The sequence below is a fragment of the Saccopteryx leptura genome, chromosome 5, assembly GCF_036850995.1.
Source record: "Saccopteryx leptura isolate mSacLep1 chromosome 5, mSacLep1_pri_phased_curated, whole genome shotgun sequence".
NCBI classification, from domain to species: Eukaryota; Metazoa; Chordata; class Mammalia; order Chiroptera; family Emballonuridae; genus Saccopteryx; species Saccopteryx leptura.
Window position 1 is genome coordinate 29,538,404 of NC_089507.1, and position 21,046 is coordinate 29,559,449.

A 21,046-nucleotide genomic window follows, 5' to 3' on the forward strand; every position below is an offset into this window, starting at 1 on the left:
ACCCCATGGCTGTTGCAGAAACAACTGCCTCTGACCAAGTATGCCCCTTATTTTGCAAAGCAAGGTCGTTTTCCACCTCCCTGCTCCCCGCCCCCCCCCCCCCCCCCCCCCCCCCACGGTGCAGCCTGTACCTGTAAGGGGAGTTACATTTTCAACTGGACTAAGTGTGAAGCTGAGGATCTAAAGTGGTATAAGGTCATTGAAATTCAAGGCACATCCCTCTGAACAGAGGACTTCCTCATGCTACTGGAGAGAAGACAATAGTTACCAATCAACTTACTAGTAGGGAAAAAGGATATTTGAGAGCAAATAGAAAGCGAGATTTTAAACCTCCATCTTTGAAGAGAGCACAAATTAATGAGTCTGCCCTTATCTGTTCTGTATTACAGTTAAAAAAACAACAACCACCTTGCTTTTCTGAATATCTGAGCCAAGGAATACACTAACAACCTAAATTTAGTTCTCAAAGTGAGAAATAACTCATGCTGTGCTACAATTTCATGGTGTGAAGTTAGGGCACAAAGATAAAATCATGTAAATTATACCTGAATTGTGAAACCATGGGTTGGATGCCTTCCTGAACGTTGAGATGGTAAAACAAACAAACAAACAAACAAACAAAATTGACTTGATTCCCAGAAGGCTCCTATCTGACAAGGGACATGTGACTATTAAAGACTTTGATACAGAGAAGAGATGACAGATCTCTATACAGGGAAAGTGGTTTCCATGCAAGAAATGACAAAAGGCAGAAACAAGGCTCCTGGTTAAAACCATGGTGAGCCTGTGGGTGAATTCTCACTCCATGCACCCAGCCACGTGAAGGGCCTCTTGTGGGCAAGGCACATTTCTTAAGTTAGTTTCTAAACTTTCAGAAGCATTTGGGCTATCATGGTATTGCCAATCCCCATTTCTTTGTGCAGACAGAAGGCACACTAGTGTAGATGACACAAAAAGCCAAGGCATTTGGCCTTCACTTAAACTTTGCTAACTTCCATCTGTATAGATTCATTATTCCTGATGTTAGATAGGACAAGGGTCTCAAGGTCTAGGTGTTCTTACTAAACGCTATTCTTGTTAAATGCTAAAATGTAGCACAGTATTTTGCAGACACAGCTGCAACCGGATGAGCTTGACCTGAACTGTGACTCGAACTGCAACTGGGTAAGTATAGCCAACTGCAAAGAAGACGCCAACTAAACAGCCAGTGTAACTAATCAACAGTGCACATGAGCAACGGCCCAGTCTCCCTACAGGGGAGAGAGAGCGCTGGAGGGGAACCCTGTCTCCTTTACTTGCTGCAAGTAAATAAAACTACCAGGCAAAAACATCTTTTCTCTTTTTTCTTCTCTCTCTCTCTCTCTCTCTTTCTTTATTGAGAGTATATACTTTTTTAAAAAGACTTTATTCATTTTAGAGAGAGAAAAGGGGAGGAGCAGGAAGCATCTGCTCCCATCATGTTCTTGAATAGAACACCCCAAGCAGCAAATCCTTTGAGTTTGTAACACTGATGCTCTGTAAACTCAGTAATACCTACACAAAAGTAGATGACGATAGCTTATAACAAGATAGCAATTTACTGAACCTGCTACCTACCAGGCTCTGACTTGGTTGTCTATTTGGCCACACAGTAACTCTGCAGAGGAAGCATTTCAAGACTCTCAGTTGACAAACAAGGAGTCTAAGGTTCAGAGAATTTAACTTTAACTTGCTCCCCGCCCCCCCTACGAGTGGAAAGAGGTCTGCCTGGGCAATCCCTTCTCTTTTGCTCTAGGTTTTTGAGGCACATGGCAGCTAAGCCTGCCTCTCTCAGAGCCCCACCCCTTTGGTGAAGAGAGGTGGCCTCAGCTCTCTGTTCGAGTCTCTGTCCTTCTGTCTTTTGTTTCAGCTGGTGACAAAGATTAAGTGCTGTGTTTGGTCTGAATACTCTCCCAGGCAAAGGCTGAGGCTTCATCCTTCACACAGCAGCCTCTCACCCTGTGGCTCCCCTGCTTACTGCTATGATCCTCCTCAAACTCCCCATCTGTCTCTCTGACTTCACTTTCTGACTTGCCCACTAGGCTCCAGCAACACCTGGGTCCTTCTATCTTCCAACTTGCACACAGGTCTTAGAGCAGGGGTCCCCAAACTTTTTACACAGGGGGCCAGTTCACTGTCCCTTAGATCGTTGGAGGGCTAGACTATAAAAAAAAAAAAACTATGAACAAATCCCTATGCACACTGCACATATCTTATTTTAAAGTAAAAAAACAAAACGGGAACAAATACAATATTTAAAATAAAGAACAAATAAGTTTAAATCAACAAACTGACCAGTATTTCAATGGGAACTATGCCCCTCTCACTGACCACCAATGAAAGAGATGCCCCTTCCAGAAGTGCGGCGGGGGCCAGATAAATGGCCTCAGGGGGCCACATGCGGCCTGTGGGCCGTAGTTTGGGGACCCCTGGCTTAGAGCCTCTGTGCTCCCTGTTCCTGCGGCCGGGATCACTTATTTCCTCAGGTCTGCCATGGAGGATTCCTCCTTATGGTCATCACCTCCAAAGCAACCCTCTGGACCACCCAGTCACTGCCAACACTCTCAGCCATCTAAAACTACTCTGCCTCATTATTGGTCCTTCCCTCTCCCTGTGAACCCTGAGACACAAGACATCTATTAAGAAGGGCTCCTGGTAGCTAACTGGACTCACATTAAAAAAAAAAAAAAAATAGAGCCCAGCAGCCATTTCTACACAGGTGCCTCTCACAACAAACTGCACTTCAGGGAAAGTCTACATTGAACCAACTTCCTGAACTGTGTTTCAGACATCTGAGTTAGCCCTTATTAGAGGAACTCCTGCAATCTTTTTTCAAAGGACAGGACTGAGCCTTTTCCCATTCAATTGGGGGATGTGCAGCACCAACCAGTCAGAGCAGCTTCATTCTGACCAATCAGGACAGTGCCTTTAGGACCAATCAAACTTTGAGGATCTGGAGTCCTCATTTGCATGAGGGCAGACCAATCAGGGTCCAGGGAAAGGAACTTCTGTCTATATAAGCCAGCTGCTTTCCAGCTTGGTGTTGGGCAAATGATTTGGTAAAATTTGTATTTTTAAATTTTGCTCCCTTTTATTGTTAAAAAAATGGAGCTGGGCAGCCACCTAAATGCTTGCTTTCAGAGCAGGGCAGTTGACTGCAAATTGTGGACTGCATTCCTGCTTGGGAGGGGCCGTTGTTTTGCTAATGTTTGCTGAAGGAGGGGTCTTTGTGCCCCCCCTCCCCCGCCAGAAGTTTTTTCAGAGAGAGCAGAGAGAATTAAGGGTGCTGAGGAAGAAGGCAGTTTTGGAGACAGAGAAGAAGTGCAGATAGGGAACCAGAGCTGAGAGGCTTTGCGAGCTCCGCTGAGACTGGTGGGGCCTTTGATTCTAGGGGAACGGAGAAGATTCTCCTGGTGTGGACCTGGAGAATGCGTCAGGGCTTTGGGAGCTCTGAATGACAGGGAAGCGGTCTTCCCTGTGTAAACAGGGAAGCTCATTGGCCAGTGCAAGACTTTAAACTTTTTTTTTTAATTAATTATTTATTTTAGATTTTATTTATTCATTTTAAAGAGAGCAAACAGAGAGAGAGAGAGAGAGAGAGAGAAGTGGGGAGGAGCAGAAAGCATCAACTCCCATATGTGCCTTGACCAGGGAAGCCCGCGGTTTTGAACCAGCAACCTCAGCGTTCCAGGTTGATGCTTTACTCACTGTGCCACCGCAGGTCAGGCCGCCAGTGCAAGACTTTAATAAACGGAATGGTCCACCATTATTGGCTCACTGTTTCTTTACCATCTGCCCGAATCCAATGAGAACCTGCACGGCCATGAAGGCAGCGGCCCCTGGCCAAACACTTGGGGAGCTCACTTTCCCTTCCCATTGATGACTATTTCCCTGGATGAGCTTAAACAACTGCAGATGTCACACTAGAGCAGATTGGAGCACACCAGTGCAGGCCAACGCAAACTGGCACAGAACAGGGCAGACCACTGAGGAGCAGAGCAGAGCTGGCCAGCCAGAGAGGGGCCTGGCCCCAGGGCTGCCTCACAGCCGTCCAGTATCACAACTGAGCTGTTCTGCAGTCCCGCTGTTCTCACAGCCTCGCTGTATCACAGTTGAACTGTTCTGCACTGACTAAAGTTTCCTTCTTCTGCCCTGGCCGGTTGGCTCAGTGGTAGAGCATCAGCCTGGCGTGTGGAAGTCCCGGTTCGATTCCCAGCCAGGGCACACAGGAGAAGCGCCCATCTGCTTCTCCACCCCTCCCCCTCTCCTTCCTCTCTGTCTCTCTCTTCCCCTCCCGCAGCCAAGACTCCATTGGAGCAAAGTTGGCCCGGGCGCTGAGGATGGCTCTATGGCCTCTGCCTCAGGTGCTAGAATGGCTCTGGTTGCAACAGAGCAATGCCCCAGATGGGCAGAGCATTGCCCCCTGGTGGGCATGCGGGTGGATCCCGGTCGGGCGCATGCGGGAGTCTGTCTGACTGCCTCCCCATTTCCAGCTTCAGAAAAATACAAAAAATAAATAAATAAATAAAATAAAGTTTCCTTCTTCATCACACCCCAGATTGAGGATTCCTGTTGGCACTGAATTGGTGCAACAACCAGACTGATGTCTCCCACAAACAAGTAAAAGCCACGTGAGCAGGAACCTTTCTGTCTTATTCAGTCACCACTGTCTGGCACATAGTAAGCAATCAATAAATATTTTTTGAATGACTGAATAAATAACTAAATAGGGTAAACTAAGGACTTTCCTCTTACATGATCAGGTTGGTAAAAACCTAAGAGAAAAATGCTGTGAATAAAAGGGAGTTGGCTGGACTTTTTTCTCCTGTTACTATTTATCACAGAAATACTTTAAAAATGACTTTACGTTCCGTTTTCATGTCGTCTGAAACAACTTTAATAAAGCATATATTTCATCTGAATGGGCAAGAGGCAAGCTCTGAAAAAGTTAATCTCTTGTGACTCTATTTAAAAGCAAAGCAAATCTATACTCTGATCATCTCCAGCAGAAACAACAATCTTATTTCCAGAGCCCCTAACTAGATTTCTTCTTCAGAACATTTGTCTAAATGAAAAACAGCTTTTGCTTCTAAAGAAATCAATATATAAATTTGCCTTGTATACTGATTTCTATCAAGATTTACTGACTCCCCAGATCATTTTCTTAATAATTGTACTCAAACAGAAATAAACCTTTGTGTATCATCTAGGAGAAAGAAACCAGACAATGCATTCCCACACAGCCTGAGGCAGAGAAGCAGGAAGAGCTACACTCTTGGGCAGCACAGAGCCTCCCCTCTTCCCGCCTCAGAGGTGCTAAGCAACCTTAACAGGAGTTAACTCTCCCCTGCAGGTGAAAGTTAGGTTTCCTATGCAGTAAGGTTACTTTTTATAGGCACCCAGTCTCCTTGCTTCAGCAATATTTTTCTTTCTCATCAAATACAGTATTAACAGAAACAAACTATAATCCCATCCTGGTAGCATTCTATTTTTACTGTCTGAGTTTACCTTCCTTTTATTGCCCATATTTGTTTATATTTGACAAAGAAACATACCATCTTGAAGAAGCTGAAGTGCGGAATGTCTGAATAATGGTTTGCCATAACAGCCCAGCCTTCTCCAGGACTTCTCTTCGGAGTCTGGCTTTCAGAAGACCACAAAGTTGGCCAAAGGTGACTTCAAGCTCTCTTCCTTCCAAAAAAGAAGGTCCCTATTTCGGTTGTCACAGAGGCCTCCATTCAGGTCCTCCAAAGCAGGGGTTGCAAACTATGGCCCCTGGTTCACAAACCATCCACGCCCTGCCTGTTTTTATAAATAAAGTGTCACTGGAAAACAGCCACACCCATTCACTTACTATTGTCTCTGGCTGCATTTGTGCCACAATGACAAAGTTGAGCAGTTGCAACAAAGACCACGTGGCCCAAAAGCCCAAAATATTTAAAATCTGGGTGCTGAAGCCTGCTTAAATGACAACCTGACTCAGGGTTACAACAACATAAAATGTAGACAAAAACTGAGATTCGGACCAGCTAAACAATTGGTGAAGCCTGATGCAAAATGAAAAGTTCTTAAGGATTTCAAAATGCTAACAGCAGAGCATTAGAACAAGTGTGCATTAAACCTGTGTGACTGGCTCAGATGCTGCAACAATCCTTGTTATAGGCGACCAACTCGCTGGCCAGCTAGAAACTACTGCACCCAGATGCAGGAATAAGAGCTCTCTTCCCATCCAGGTTTTCTTTGGAACCAAAAGAACCTTCCACTCAACTGAAATTTTACATGGACACCCAACACAAGAACCAGAATTCATACGGAGTTCTGCCCAGTTACTTTATTTCAACAAGGTAACTAGCAGGTTATGAGTCTTCTGAGAATGCTTTAAGGGGGTCAGAGGGAGAAAAATAAAAATACGAACACACTGGTCTCCTTGAAAACAGCATTTTCATGTAACCTGGAGAACAGATGCATGCTTTGACATGACAGAATCAGGCCACATTGGCCCCGTGTGTCAGCCGTGCTCTCTGCAGCTGCTTTTCCTCGATCATAATTATTTTAACTGTCATAATTTATTCATCCCAGAAAAGCTTACATGTTCTAGGATAACCAGTCTAGGCTTTCGATCAGAAGGCTGGGAGCCCATCACTTCTGCCCCTTCTCATCTGCCTAAGATTTTGACTGTAGAAATATTTTCTGCATATATATATATATATATATATATATGCATATCTATATCTATTATCTATCTATCTAGACAGATATTTGCAAAACCAAGCCAAAGTTGGTTTCAAAACCAAAGTTCCTTGACCTTTGAAAACTTTCAGGTGCACAAATCTCAAGATAGAAGGAGGGCATCAAAAAACCTATCAGAAACCAAGTATTTCCTCTCTCTACTTTATAGAGTCAAGGAAACGGCTTTTCTAGCTCACAAATTGCTCAGTGGGTTTCTGGCAAAGTTACTAAGGAATTTCTGATTTGAAATACATATGGAGTCTGACCAGGCGGTGGCGCAATTGATAGAGCGTCAGACTGGGATGTGGAAGGACCCAGGTTTGAGACCCCGAGGTCGCCAGCTTGAGCGTGGGCTCATCTGGTTTGAGCAAAAAGAGCTCACCAGCTTGGACCCAAGGTTGCTGGCTTGAGCAAGAGGTTACTCGGTCTGCTGAAGGCCCACGGTCAAGGCACATATGAGAAAGCAATCAATGAACAACTAAGGTGTCGCAATGAAAAACTAATGATTGATGCTTCTCATCTCTCTCCCTTCCTGTCTGTCTGTCCCTGTCTATCCCTCTCTCTGACTCTGTCTGTAAAAAAAAACAAAACAACACAACTCAATAAACAAAACATATGGAACAAGTTTTATTTTTGACAGAATGTCAGTTGTTAGAACCACATAGGATATTGCATGTGAAATAAACTTCAAATGCAACTGTCAATGGTTTCTTATAAAACTAGGAGCAAAGGTAGACTTATTTTGCATGGATTACAGCTTAAAACAATCTTCTTTCTTACTTTGATCCTTTAGTTTTATGACAGAACAGAGAAAATGCCCAAAGGTGTGGTAGTCAGTTGAGAGAGCCAGGGCACCAGAGGGTGAAAATGTCTTACAAAAAGAGCCAAGTGCACACACTCCACTGAATCTGTCTAGTCTGCTCATCCCCACTGGACAATACAACAAAATTAAGTCAAGGTCCTGATACGACATAAATTGAAAATGAGTTGCTCCATTGCATTACTGTCCTCATACAGTCATTATTTCTATTAATGTTATATCCAACAGAAGCAAACAACAGATCTAAAATTCTAGGTATGGCTCTAGATTATTCCTTCTCTTGCATCTTCCACACTCCATCCTGCCAGTTCAATCTTCACAGTCCTCTCTTCATCCTCAGGAAAGGTCTACTTTGATCTTTCCTGGACCAGGACTTGCTAACTGGTCCCCCAGCTTCCACCTTTGCTCCTGACATCCGTTCTCCTTAACAGCATTCACTGAGTCTTTCTAATGAAACAGATCATGGCACTCCCCTCGCAACCACCCTTCAAAGGCCTCTCAGGGCATTAACAAGAAACCCAAACCCTCAACCACAGACAAAAAGTAGGACTTGTCCTCACCTACCTCCTCCACCCCAGAGCATCCCACGGCCTTCTTGCTCCTGGCTTCAACCACGCTGGCCTCCTTTCTGATCACTGGGCAGGCTAAATGCTCCACCTTCCTCTCCACATGCCTGGATTCTCCTCAACCTCCAAGCTCAGCTCCAGACGTCACCTGTGAGCGTGGGGCTGCCTCTCAGTGGCCCCGTACCCACTAAGCTATTTTTGGTTGCCTTGTGCTGTTGACTGTCTATATCATCTTGCTTCTTAATCTTACTTCTGAATTGTTTTTCTGGCTTATCTCCTGCCTCTTTGAATCTTGCCTGTCTCATTCTCTTGCATACCTCACAAGCTGCCTGACACACAGATATCCCATATCTGCCAAAGAGCAAATTAATCTATAGATTATAAATGTCAAGTACATGAGATGGTCATAGTTAAACCCTAAAAATAGAAAATAAAACATTTCATCTACATTCATTCATCTGCCCATTCAACAATTCAATTATTTTTGGAGAGTGTCCTATGCCAGGTAGTATGTCAGGACCAGAGAAATCCAAAGGTCTACAAATTTCTCAAAAATGTTATATTCATAAGTGTTTAAAAACAGGCACTTAAAAGAATAAGTTACACTACTATTTATCATATTTTCATGTGGTCCTAGGGATTTGTTGAGAAGTCTGAAAACCGAGGCTAGTAAGACATTATGTGTCATCACTGCATTCCCTAAACCCCACAAAAGTAGAGAGAGAGTCCTATGGGTCACCTCTTGCCACGTGGGAGAAGTCCCAGACTCTTTTGGGAGGTATTCATGATCAAGGTTAGCAGGTTCAGGAAGACAATTCCAGTGCACAATTACCCACTGATCTGATGAATACCTCCACCCTTGGAGTGGAGGTGTCTTCGGCCCACCTGTTTGCACCTACAGCTCTGGGCTCAGCTCCTCTCCAGGGCAGCAGCCTGCAGCAACATCCTCCTGGTTCCTCAGTGTCATCCACACATATCAGATGACCTGAAATGGGCCCTATGCCAGCACAGTGTGATTCCAAGAAAGCAAGAAGGTACCTGTTGCATTTATCATTTAATTATTATTGCCAAGGCTTGGTACTTAGTAGGTGCTTAAAAAAGACTTAAGTAAATTACTCCCATTGCCCAAAAGCTAGGACCTGCAGGCATGACAGAAGAACACAGAAATACACCAGTTGCCAGAAAGGTGGCGTTCCTGACCAGACCAGAGCATAGCGCATGCCTTCACTGAGCCTCCTTGCCTCGCCAGGAATGACAACTGCCCCTTCTTCAACCACAATGGCTGAAGCTTGTGGAACGTGTTTTCCCCATTAGGCATTTTATCCATATTTCTTTTTGGACAACACAGCCACCGTCTATAATTTAAAAAATTATAGACAATTTACAGCATGCAGATTTAGGGCTGTTTTCATCACAGCATGCTGTGCTTCTAACTTCTTGGGAAAGGCCTCGGGACACCTGAAACTTCCTTCTATGAAGCAAGCAGCTAAAAGGTCGCAGCAAAGAGCTGAACTTTAGGGAGAAAACTGCTTTTGTGTCAGAGCACGCCTGTTGAAGAGCCAGACTGCTCAGTGGTTTAACATCAGAGAGAGAACAACAGGAGGAAGACAGCCAGAAGCCACCTTTCATAATACATGTCCAAGCTGGGCTACAGTTGCAGTTGAAAAAGAAGAGACTAATGGATTGATTGCCTCCTCTTCTGCCTTCTTTCTCCCAGGGCAATAATGAAGATTCACAGCTAACGCATTAATTAGGGAATCGATAGACATGTATGGTTACAATATTGGGACAAGAAACAGATAATAGGTGGGAAAGGCACATATTCCCTGAGAATCCAATAAAGTAGTAAAATAGTCCAATAAAGCACTATTTAAATCATGTTTTTCTTGGGGAAAAAAAAAAGACTCCTTTTCTAATGCCACGAGCAGGCACGCGATGAGTTGCCTGCTTTTCTACATTTTGGAATTTGAGATATTTTCTCATCACATAGAAGTCACACCAAATATTTTAAATCATATAATAAAAATTTTTGGAAAATGTAGTTTTTCCACACCAAAGCATATTGCTTTTAATCCAAAAATTGGATTACCCAGACCCTGCAATTATTTCTCACCACAAACAGACGAGAAGACATAAATGCGATTCCCCAGGGGGCATGTGAGATAAATGCACTCATTTACTCAGTTCTGTAACACTGGCCACAACAGAGATGCCCAGTGCACACCATCTGAACAGGCCACCACTGAACAGCTTCCCGCCACGCGGGTAAACTGGGACCGAAAAACTCCTCCCTCCCTCCTCCCGCATTTCATACAATCCTCCTCCTTCCCTCCATCGGGTCTGAAAGACCCTTCCTCACCCCGCCCAGCCGCCCTGAGTAGGCACCTCCCTAAGCGCTGACTTCGAGGAAGGGAGGGGGAAGCCTTTGTCCCGCGGGTCTCCCGGGCCGCCTCGCTGTCCCCGCGAGCGAGCCCGGGCTCCAACCCGGTTCGTTCCCTCTGCACGCACCTGCAGACAAAGGCGTGCCGCTCCCTCCCCACGTTCCTCACCTCGTCCTCCCAGGTCTGGGCGGGATGCCACCCCGGGAGCGGGACGAGACCAGGACCCCGGCACCAGGTAGCCTGATCTGCCGCTCACACCAGCAGCGGCGTGTGCCTTTGGTCTCAAATTGAAGCGAGTGGCCTCCGCGCCTCTCGGCGTCCCGCCCGCCCGCCAGCGCTCTCCATCCTCCGCTGCCGCCCATTGGCTGCTGGAGAGGCGAGTGGGACGCCGCCCCGCCCACTCCGCGCCCGGCTCCGCCAGGTGCCCCGCCAGGTGCCCCCAGCAACCAACGCCCCGGCCCCGGGGCGAGCAGAGGGAAGGGTGGAATACCTCCACCACCAACATACCCTCAGGCCCGGCTTTCTGGGGTCTAACAAGATCTTGCCAGATCCTGGCGGGGTGGAGCGGCACGCAAACCAGAGCCAGAAAGCCTCAAGCAAACTGTAGTTTGATCACTCAGCCAGCAAGCAAGTTTTGAACTGAGCTGACAGGTATTTCTCAGATTCTCTGCCAATTTACATGAAGCCCTTAAAAGCAGTTCACTCCTACACGCCAATTTTCTGATCACTGCATCTCTTAAGGCACCTTTCATTTACTATTGACCTGAAGCCAAGATGACACTAGCATCCCAAAGCTGTCACCGCTAGCTGAGAACTCATACCTGGAAGCAGGAAAGTGTCCAGTTGGCTAAGCTACAGCATTTTAAATAAGAGTGCTGGCCAGCCGTTGGCCAAAATAGAGTTTGAAAGGAAAATACAAGGTCTCTGACTATATTCTATGTGTGTACTGAAAGTCCTTCCTCTTTCTAATTGTTTCTGGGCAAGAATAAGTTATTTGAGCAATTAACAAAGTGAAATAGGCTGGGGACATCAGCCATGTCTTCTGCCATAGTCAAAGTTTCATACATTCCTTTTAAAAGGAAACAGACAGGCCCTGGCCAGTTGGCTCAGCGGTAGAGCGTCGGCCTGGTGTGCGGGGGACAGGGTTCGATTCCCAGCCAGGGCACATAGGAGAAGCGCCCATTTGCTTCTCCATCCCCCCCTCCTTCCTCTCTGTCTCTCTCTTCCCCTCCCGCAGCCAAGGCTCCATTGGAGCAAAGATGGCCCGGGCGCTGGGGATGGCTCCTTGGCCTCTGCCCCAGGCGCCAGAGTGGCTCTGGTCGCGGCAGAGCGATGCCCTGGAGGGGCAGAGCATCGCCCCCTGGTGGGCGTGCCGGGTGGATCCCGGTGGGTTGCATGCGGGAGTCTGTCTGACTGTCTCTGTTTCCAACTTCAGAAAAATACAAAAAAAAAAAAAAGGAAACAGACAGAAAATGTGAAACATACATGGAAAATCAAGGGTGTATGTAGCTAGGAGGCCTTGCTGGAAAAGAATCACCAGGTTTGGAGCAATAAACCCATTTCACGCTCACACCTGGCACCCCTTCAGAGGCTGCCCTTTGTTCCTTAGACACAATTCCAGTGGGTTTGGTGGTCTGAGTCTCTGCCTGCAGCAGAGTAGATGCAACAAATCAGATGGGGCTGTCCCATAGGTGACAGGACAGTGTGACAACTTAGGGTTTGCTGGCAGAACAGTCTTGCTTAACAGTACCCACCAACTCTCCCTCTGACTGCTCTCACAAACTTGTCACCCCTCCCCAACTCCACTGCCACCACCCTAGTCCTAACTGCCATAACTGAGATGGTTTCAGTGCTCTTCTGACAGTCACCCTGTTTCCCGCCACACTGGCTGGTTTCATAGCCACGTGTGTCCCTTTAAAAAAAACACAAATTACACCCGACTGGTGGGGTGGTAGAGCAGTGGATAGAGCATGGGCTCATCGACATGACCCCAAGCTTGCTGGTTTGAGCCCAAAGGTTGCTTGCCTGAAGCCTAGGGTCACTGGCTTGGCTTAAGATCCCCCAGTCAAGGCACATATGAGAAGCAATCAATGAACAACTAAAGTGACGCCTGTCTCTCTTGGCTCTCTCAATAAATAAACTAACAAACAAAAATTACAAATATGAGCATCCATGCTCCTACTATAAAGCTCTGTGATGGCTTCTCATTGATTGGCGATACTGTCCCTAATCACTTGCAGGGTCTCTGAGGCCACCTGGGATCTGGTCCGTCTTCTCCTAGACAACATTGCACCACATTCCCTCCTCTCTCTCTCTGCTCAGCCTCATCTTCTTCCAGTTTCTGGAACATGTACGGAACCCAGAGCCATTCCCCAGGGGTTCCTTCCTCCTGAAATGCTCTTCAAGGCACTGCTCACCTGCCTCGTCCCTCTCCTTTAGATCTCAGTCCTTTTCCTTGGGGAAATCACCCTCACCGGCAGTACCACCCACCCGCCCCCCCACCCCTCAGCATCCCAGACTTTTCCTTCAGAGGTCCGGTCTCCTTCCACTTCGTGGTGAGTTTTATAAACTTAGTCTGGTTTTGTTTCTGTAGAGTAAGAAACTCAGCCTTGACCGGAGAGAGGTCTGGCCTTTATCCTCGGCTCTGGGAGGTGAACTCTAAGACCATGGAATGTCATACCTGATTCAGGTGCTTTTGTTTACCTGGGGGGTTGGGGCTGTCTTAGGTCACATTAGATAATCTAACACTGTGACCTAGGGGAGGGTCTAGACTGAGATCAGCCATGTGGACAGTCAACCAGACTTCTTGATGGAGCCCTAATTAGAATCCTGGACACCAAGGCTCGGATGAGCTTCCCTGGTTGGCAATACTCCATGCACACTGTCACACATCAACACTGAAAAAGTTAGGCTGTCCACGCCTCCACGAGGAAAGGTCAGCTCTATGTTCGGAACTTTCCTGGACTGCCCTATGTGACTCTTCCCTTGGCTGACTTTAACCCCCACCCTTTAGCTGTAACAAACCATGACTATGAGTAACACAGCTGTGGTGGGTTCTGTGAGTCCTTCTAGCAAACTGCAGAACCCAAGAGTGGCCCTGTGGACTTTTTTCCCCGGTATACTTCAGCAGCAAGCACATTTCCTGACCCACTGGAAGTGCTTAGTATATATTTAATAATGAACAAATTAAGTAAATTAATTTTTTCCAATAGGTACTTTTCAATGAGTCTGTACACAATTAGCATGTAGTGCCTTCACAACTTCAAGACTAAACTTCTCTTTTGCAAACTATGTACTACTGCCGAGTCAAGGTCTGGCTTAAATGCCACCTTTTCCATGAACCCATTTCACGACCACCCCTGGCACCCCTTCAGAGGTGCCCTTTTCCTGACCCCCAGGCTTTGTCATTAGGGCTCTCTGTATTCTCTGGCCCATCACTCTGAGTTCACAGGAGTCAGCGGTATTGAAACATCTGTTCTTGTAAAGGCCCTCGTTAGATAACTGCATCCTAGCACCAGGTGTGGTGCTCACACAGAGCAAGTACACAAAAGGGGTTTGGAGGATGAAGACACTTTTTAAAAAAGGTTTGGTTTAGAGAGAGAGAGGTTATTTGTGAAATTCTAGTACATATTATGCTCATTCCCTGAAAAATAAGGCAGCTGTTACTGTGGTAACTGGTGTATTATAATGGTATTCTACTCTGTTTTCTTTTCCTCTTTCTAAAAATAAAAATGTTCCTTAAAATTATTATTCACTTTAAAAGCCTAACATGCTTTACATAAAAACAAAGTAGATCATCAAACTTTTAACAATCATCTGACTCCCTTACAATAAAATATTACAATTTACATAATACATTAAGGAAAAAAAAACCCAATCACTAATCTTTCTTTCCTCCCTACAAACCTAATTAAAATTTCGACCAGCATACCAATAACCTATGATGTCCCCAAGTAGCACAGAAAAAAAATCAATTTTATTTCCTTCAGACCTGCATTTCAATTGGATAATAACTGCTGAATGTGTAAGAGCCATAAGCCAATTTCAATTTGTGTGATTAGATGAGTATAAACACTAAACAAGAAAGTCATGGGACTGTGATAACAATGTTCACACTGTTAACTCATTATAGAACAAAGCATTTTAATTTGCTCCTAGAAAACATGCCGCCAGAAACATGCATAAATATGAATTGAGCTATCCTTAGCCAGCACCCACAAATATCCTCACCTGGCCTCACCCAAAGGAAAAAACAGCTTTGAACTCAGAGGCCACTTGAAACTCTCCCTGAATTTAGAATAAGGAAACCCCTGGATGATTCCTTAACTATGTTAAGATTGCATTTCAACATCCCTTTGGCTCACGCTGCATCCTCACTGAGGATATCAAAGCAGCACCTGGATCAGCGGTTCTCACTTTATAACGTGCATACTACTCATTACAATGAAGACACCAGGGTCTCACACACAGAGTATAACCCAATCAATAGGTTTGGAGTAACTGCGCTCCTTCCACATCAGCACCACCCTTGCTGACCCAAAGGATTCAGAGGCAGGTGGCCGGTAGACTGTACACTTAGAAGGGGACTGGTACTTTGTGTAGGTGAAGGAAGTCAAATGACACTGGATAATGTGACGCTGCATGTCTTCCTGAGTCCCTCACTAGACTCTGAGCTCCTTGAAGCTCAGTCATACTTTATTTGGTGTTGTATCTTTACGGATGAGTTTAGCTTAATAAATAAACTTATACTTATTAATAAATATAATAATTAAATTAAGTTCATTTGTAGCAAAGGGGCATGTACTCACACTCAGTCACTGACACCAGGAAAATTCACCAGGGGTGCCTTTCTAAGGGTCACACATGATCTCCTAACAAGGATATCAACAGGACGAGACCTTGACCTAGCTCAGTGCCTTTCAAACTTCAGCGTACAGGCCCTGGCCGGTTGGCTCAGCGGTAGAGCGTCGGCCTAGAGTGCGGGGGACCCGGGTTCGATTCCCAGCCAGGGCACACAGGAGAAGCACCCATTTGCTTCTCCACCCCTCCGCCGCGCTTTCCTCTCTGTCTCTCTCTTCCCCTCCTGCAGCCAAGGCTCCATTGGAGCAAAGATGGCCCGGGCGCTGGGGATGGCTCTGTGGCCTCTGCCTCAGGCGCTAGAGTGGCTCTGGTCACAACATGGTGACGCCCAGGATGGGCAGAGCATCGCCCCCTGGTGGGCGTGCCGGGTGGATCCCAGTCAGGCGCATGCGGGAGTCTATCTGACTGTCTCTCCGTTTCCAGCTTCAGAAAAATGAAAAAACAAAAAACAAAAAAAAACTTCAGTGTACAAATGCATCCTCCGGGGACATACTGAATGCTGGTCTGGAGTCAGCAGGTCTATGGCGGGGCCTGCATTCCTACAAAGCTTCCAGGTGATGCTGACGCTCTGGTCTAGGGAGACTCCAATTTGAATGGTAAGAACCCAGATGCAAATTAACTAAGCAATGGACACCAAGAGAAATACAGTAAAAATAATTCAAGCTCAGATACACAATGAACCGGGACACAGAAAGCCAGGGAGCTGTGGACCAAGAGTAGTATTTCCCCAATGTACCAAGGGCTGCTGTTGGAGGAATCCATCCTGTGTGTGTGTAAAAGAAACTCCCACCACCCGCAGAACAGGGAAGCGGATCACCAAACTTTTAACAATCATCTGACTCCCTGCTTACACTAAAATATTACCCATGCAGCAGGAGCTTTCGCCTGCACTCACAGAAGGATGTGACTTTATTTTAAAAGACCTTTTCTTTAACTCAGTTCAAAGAAAATATTTGAAGAAAAAGCTCTCTGGCCCAATGGCCTGGAGTCTTCCAGTTCTGCCCTATAAAATACAGTCTATTTATTTATTTGTACAAGGCTATTTATAATAAATGTATATAACAACGTTTGTAAGTGAAAAACAGATCCAAGCCCTAGGTGGAGGGCATGGCTTATTTTCTTTATTCAATATTTAGCAGACAGAACCTCCCACCAGACCAAAGGCAGCGGGAGATTCACTGGCATTCCCTAAACTATAAAGAGATTTGACTTTCCTTCCTCTCCACAGGGCACCCAATACTTCTCATGTTCCTAACAACAGCTAGGTGGTGGGAGGTGAGCTAAGTCATAACCCGCTATGACTCGGAGCCCTAATAAGAACCAGCACAGCTTTCAATTTGTAAAGGGCATCCGCTCACACATCTCCCTCGTCAGCACCCTGGCTTGCTCCCTCTGAAAACCAGAATTATAGGGAGGTGCGAGGCCACGGAAAGCCTGAGGAAGAAAGAGGCAGGCTGTCTTCGGACCCACCAAAAACAAAACTAAAGGGGCAGGAGAAATGTCTGCTATCTGGCAACTTGAGAATGAATAAAATGATGAGGAACTTCATGTCTGTGTTTCTGTATTAGAAACTCAAGCTGAAACTGATGCTGACTGCCTGGTGGAGAAGGCAGAGGCAGGGGTAGGAGGGTGGGCGCTGGCAGAGACGTTCTTAGAAAAAATTGTTCTTTTCCCTCACTTCTAGCCCGTCACTGATCGGGTTTCCGCCCTTACAGAAATATTTGCCTTTCCCCAAATGTCCTATAAATGGAATCATACTGCACATAACTTTTTGAAACTTGTACCTTTCACTTAGCATAACTGTTGACTATATCAGTTGCTCATTCCTTTTTATTTTGAGAATATCATTGTCTAGGTGGACCATGTTTTGTTTATCCATCTACTAGTTGATGGATATTTGTGCTGTTTCCAGTTGGGGGCAATTATGAATAATGCAACAGTAAGAAAACAAACCACTCAATTCTTAAAATGGGCAACAAATGTAAACACACCCTTTTCCCAAGAAGATACAATTGGCTTTCATAAGCCTATGAAAGATGCTCGATGTCATTATTAGTCAGGAAAATGCAGTTTAAAACTGCTGAGGTCCTGGCCAGTCGGCTCAGCAGCAGAACATCGGCCCAGCGTGTGGAAGTCCCGGGTTCGATTACTGGGCAGGGCACACAGGAGAAGCGACCATCAGCTTCTCCACCTCACCCCTCTAGCTCTCTCTTTCTCTTCCCCTCCCATAGCCATGCCTCGAATGGTTCAAGCAAAGTTGTCCCCGGGCATTGAGGATGGCTCCACAGCCTCACCTCAGGTGCTAAAATAGCTTGGTTGCTGAGCAATGGAGCAGTGGCCAAGACAGGCAAAGCATCACCTGGTAGGAGGCTTGCCTGGTGGGTCCTGGTCAGGATGTATGTGGGAGTCTGTCTCTGCCTTCCTACCTCTCACTTAACAACTTAACAACAACACAACAAAACTGCCATGAGTTACCATGTCACACATTTTAGAACGCTATAATAAAAACAAAATCTGACAAACAAAAAAAGAAACAAAAACTGGGCGATACCAACTGCTGGTGAGGATGCCGAGTAACTGGAGGACGTATGCCGCTGGTGGGAACGCAAACAGAACAGCTACTTCCAAAAGTGGTTTGGCAATTTCTTATGAAGTTAAACATGCCATTTCCATACAACTCAGCAATATCCTCCTGGGTATTTATCCAAAAGAAGTGAAAACTTATGTTCACACAAGACCTGTGCGAGAACGTTTATAGCAACTTTATTCATGGCTCATGATCAACTTTCTTTTCAGATGTGTAGGCAACTGCCTTTTAATGGGTTTCCTAAAACTCTTGTGGTTTATTTCAGTTTTCCAATGTTCACAGACCTGATCATATCAGTGATTAAAAAAAAAAAAAAAAAGCCTGACCAAGTGATGGCGCAGTGGATAGAGCGTCGGACTGGGATGCGGAAGGACCCAGGTTCGAAACCCTGAGGTCGCCAGCTTGAGCACAGGCTCATCTGGCTTGAGCAAAAAGAGCTCACCAGCTTGGACCCAAGGTCACTGGCTTGAGCAAGGGGTTACTCGGTCTGCTGAAGGCCCACGGTCAAGGCACATGAGAAAGCAATCAATGAACAACTAAGGTGTCATGATGAAAAACTGATGGTTGATGCTTCTCATCTCTCCCGGTTTCTGTCTGTCTGTCCCTATCTATCCTTCTCTCTGACTCTCTCTCTGTCCCTGTGAAAAAAAAGAAAGAGATTACAATATAGAACCATCAAATTTCTTGGTGGTTGCAAAACTCCATTCGTACGAGCTTGCTGATGAGAGCTCACCCTGTTACAGCCACTTATAGCAACAGGAAGCATAAAAGGAAACAAGCTGGTGTTCTGACCCTTCACTTAGTCTTCACTCTCTCCTCCTCCCCACTTTGCCTTCCCTAATCCACTTACGTGTCCTCATCCTGCTAAGAGATACCAACTACATCCGGGGACCATGGAAAGCAGGGCAGATAATATAAGCCAGCACTTCGATCCTTCAGTGTTGAGTTAAATAAAAACATCATTTAGGAACAAGACTTTGCATGGGGCCTGGGGGTACAATGCGGGGGGTTGAGGGTATTATATTGAGTGGGACACTTGAAACCATGTCGACACAATAAATTAAAAATAAAATCCACCTCATTGAGACTTGTTAGTATTTGTTTTATCTTCATGATCAATTGGAAGTTCCTAATTTGGGGGGACTTTGGCATTTTGGGTGAATTTTGGTACATCTAGCTTTATTGGAACGTGGCAACAACCATTCATTTATATCTTGCTTGCCTGCCACTGGCAGAGCTTAGTATTTAAGACAGTGACCCACAAAACCTAAGTAAGTCTGGCCTCTTAGAGAAAAAGCTTGCTGTCTCTTTATCTCACAGAATGGCCTTTTAGTGATTCCATTAATATGAACTATTAGTGGCCCTGGCTGGTTGGCTCAGTGGTAGAGCATCACCCCCTGGTGTGTGGAGGTTCAGGGTTCAATTCCTGGTCAGGGCACAGAGGAGAAGCGCCCATCTGCTTCTCCACCCCTCCCCCTCTCCTTCCTCTCTATCTCTCTCTTCCCCTCCCGCAGCCAAGGCTCCATTGGAGCAAAGCTGGCCTGGGCGCTGAGGATGGCTCCATGGCCTCCACCTCAGGCGCTAGAATGGCTCCGGATGCAACGGAGTATTGCCCCAGATAGAGCATCACCCCCCCAGTGGGCATGCTGGGTGAACCCCAGTCGGGTGCATGCAGGAGTCTGTCTCTCTGCCTCCCTGCTTCTCACTTCAGAAAAATACAAAAAAAAAAAAAAAAAAAAAAAAGAACTATTAGTGCACTATTTGTGCAGCACTGTATAGCTACTAATTACTAACATTTCTGTAGTACTTTATATCTTCAGATATAAACAATTTTATACCTTCAGATATGAACAAATGTCCATATCTATCATTTCATTACCTCATTAGCCCTATTAAGGTGGCAATCATTATTACCATGTCCTTTTTACAGACAAAACTGCTCAAAGAGAATGAGTGAATTGATTTATAAGAGGTGAAGCTAGAACTTGGACCCATTTCATTCTTCGAATCTGCTCTTATCACAAATAAATAAAACAAATAAATAGAAAATAAAATAGAACATAGAACACATAGCAAGCTTATCATTTAGTAGACAAACTAAGGTCAACTTAGATTTACATCTGCCTAAATGCCCCACTGAGCTTATTCAATTAAAGTAAGTTCCACACAAAGTTCACATATGAACTGATTTCTGGCACTTAGGGACTGCTTAACCTACAAAAACTTCTCTTTGTTATGAACTGTATTCTTTTCATATACATTAGTTAATTATACTAATTAATTATCAGAGAGGTGATTCAGGTTTTATGGGAGTTAAACTTTGGACAATTTCTGGGTCCCTCTTTAAGAACAAGAATACAAAAAAATCTTTCTTTTGCAAATTTTACAAAAACCGTGTGAACTTATTGGTAGGTCCCGTCCCAGAGCCTGGAAAGGGGCCCTAAGTTAAAGCTTCATTATCGTAACAGTAACAGCTCCTCTGTGTATTATCTTTCCCCCTTCGCAAGAGGAAACTCACATATTCCAAATGGAGTGTCTAGAAAAGAGGGGAGCATTTGGCTAAACAGAATGACCACTTGAGTCTGCCGCTCCTAGCTTTCTCTGAATGCTACAAGACTGAAAGCATTCCCGCTTATTCTGGGCAAATTCTCTCCTTAGCTTAAAGTAGTGGCCCTCAAAGTGTGTTCCAAAGGTGAAATTAGCCTCACTTGCGAACTTGTTAGAAATGCAAGTTCTCGGGCTCCACACCAGAAATACAGATCAGAAACTTTGAAGACGGAATCAACCGTCTGTGCTTTATAAAGACCTACACGGATTCGAATGAGTGCTCAGGTTCGAGCATCACTGGTCCACGAGTCCATAAACTCCACTTTCTCCACTCATGTCAAAACATTTTTGAGACAAGGAGGGGAAATGATATCACTTAAGCAAGTTTTATAATTTCTTTTTAGGAATACAACAATCAATTTTAACTGGAAGCAATCCCATTTTTAGAATTTTTGAAAAATATGACAGGTGAGATGTATCAGAATTAACCAGAAGGAGAGGAGTAAATGCTCATAGCTCAAAGTCTACTTGGAGGACT

The 21,046-nt window shown here is 45.3% G+C and overlaps 1 protein-coding gene and 1 non-coding gene across 8 annotated transcripts in view; one reads left to right on the forward strand and one right to left on the reverse strand.

The window, feature by feature from the left end:
- Window positions 1-21,046, reverse strand: part of APBB2 (amyloid beta precursor protein binding family B member 2) — a 392,308-nt gene that overhangs the window by 31,281 nt on the left and 339,981 nt on the right. The window lies entirely within an intron of this gene.
- TRNAS-AGA (transfer RNA serine (anticodon AGA)) lies at window positions 15,452-15,527 on the forward strand. The gene has a single exon. It is a non-coding gene; the product is annotated as a tRNA-Ser (tRNA).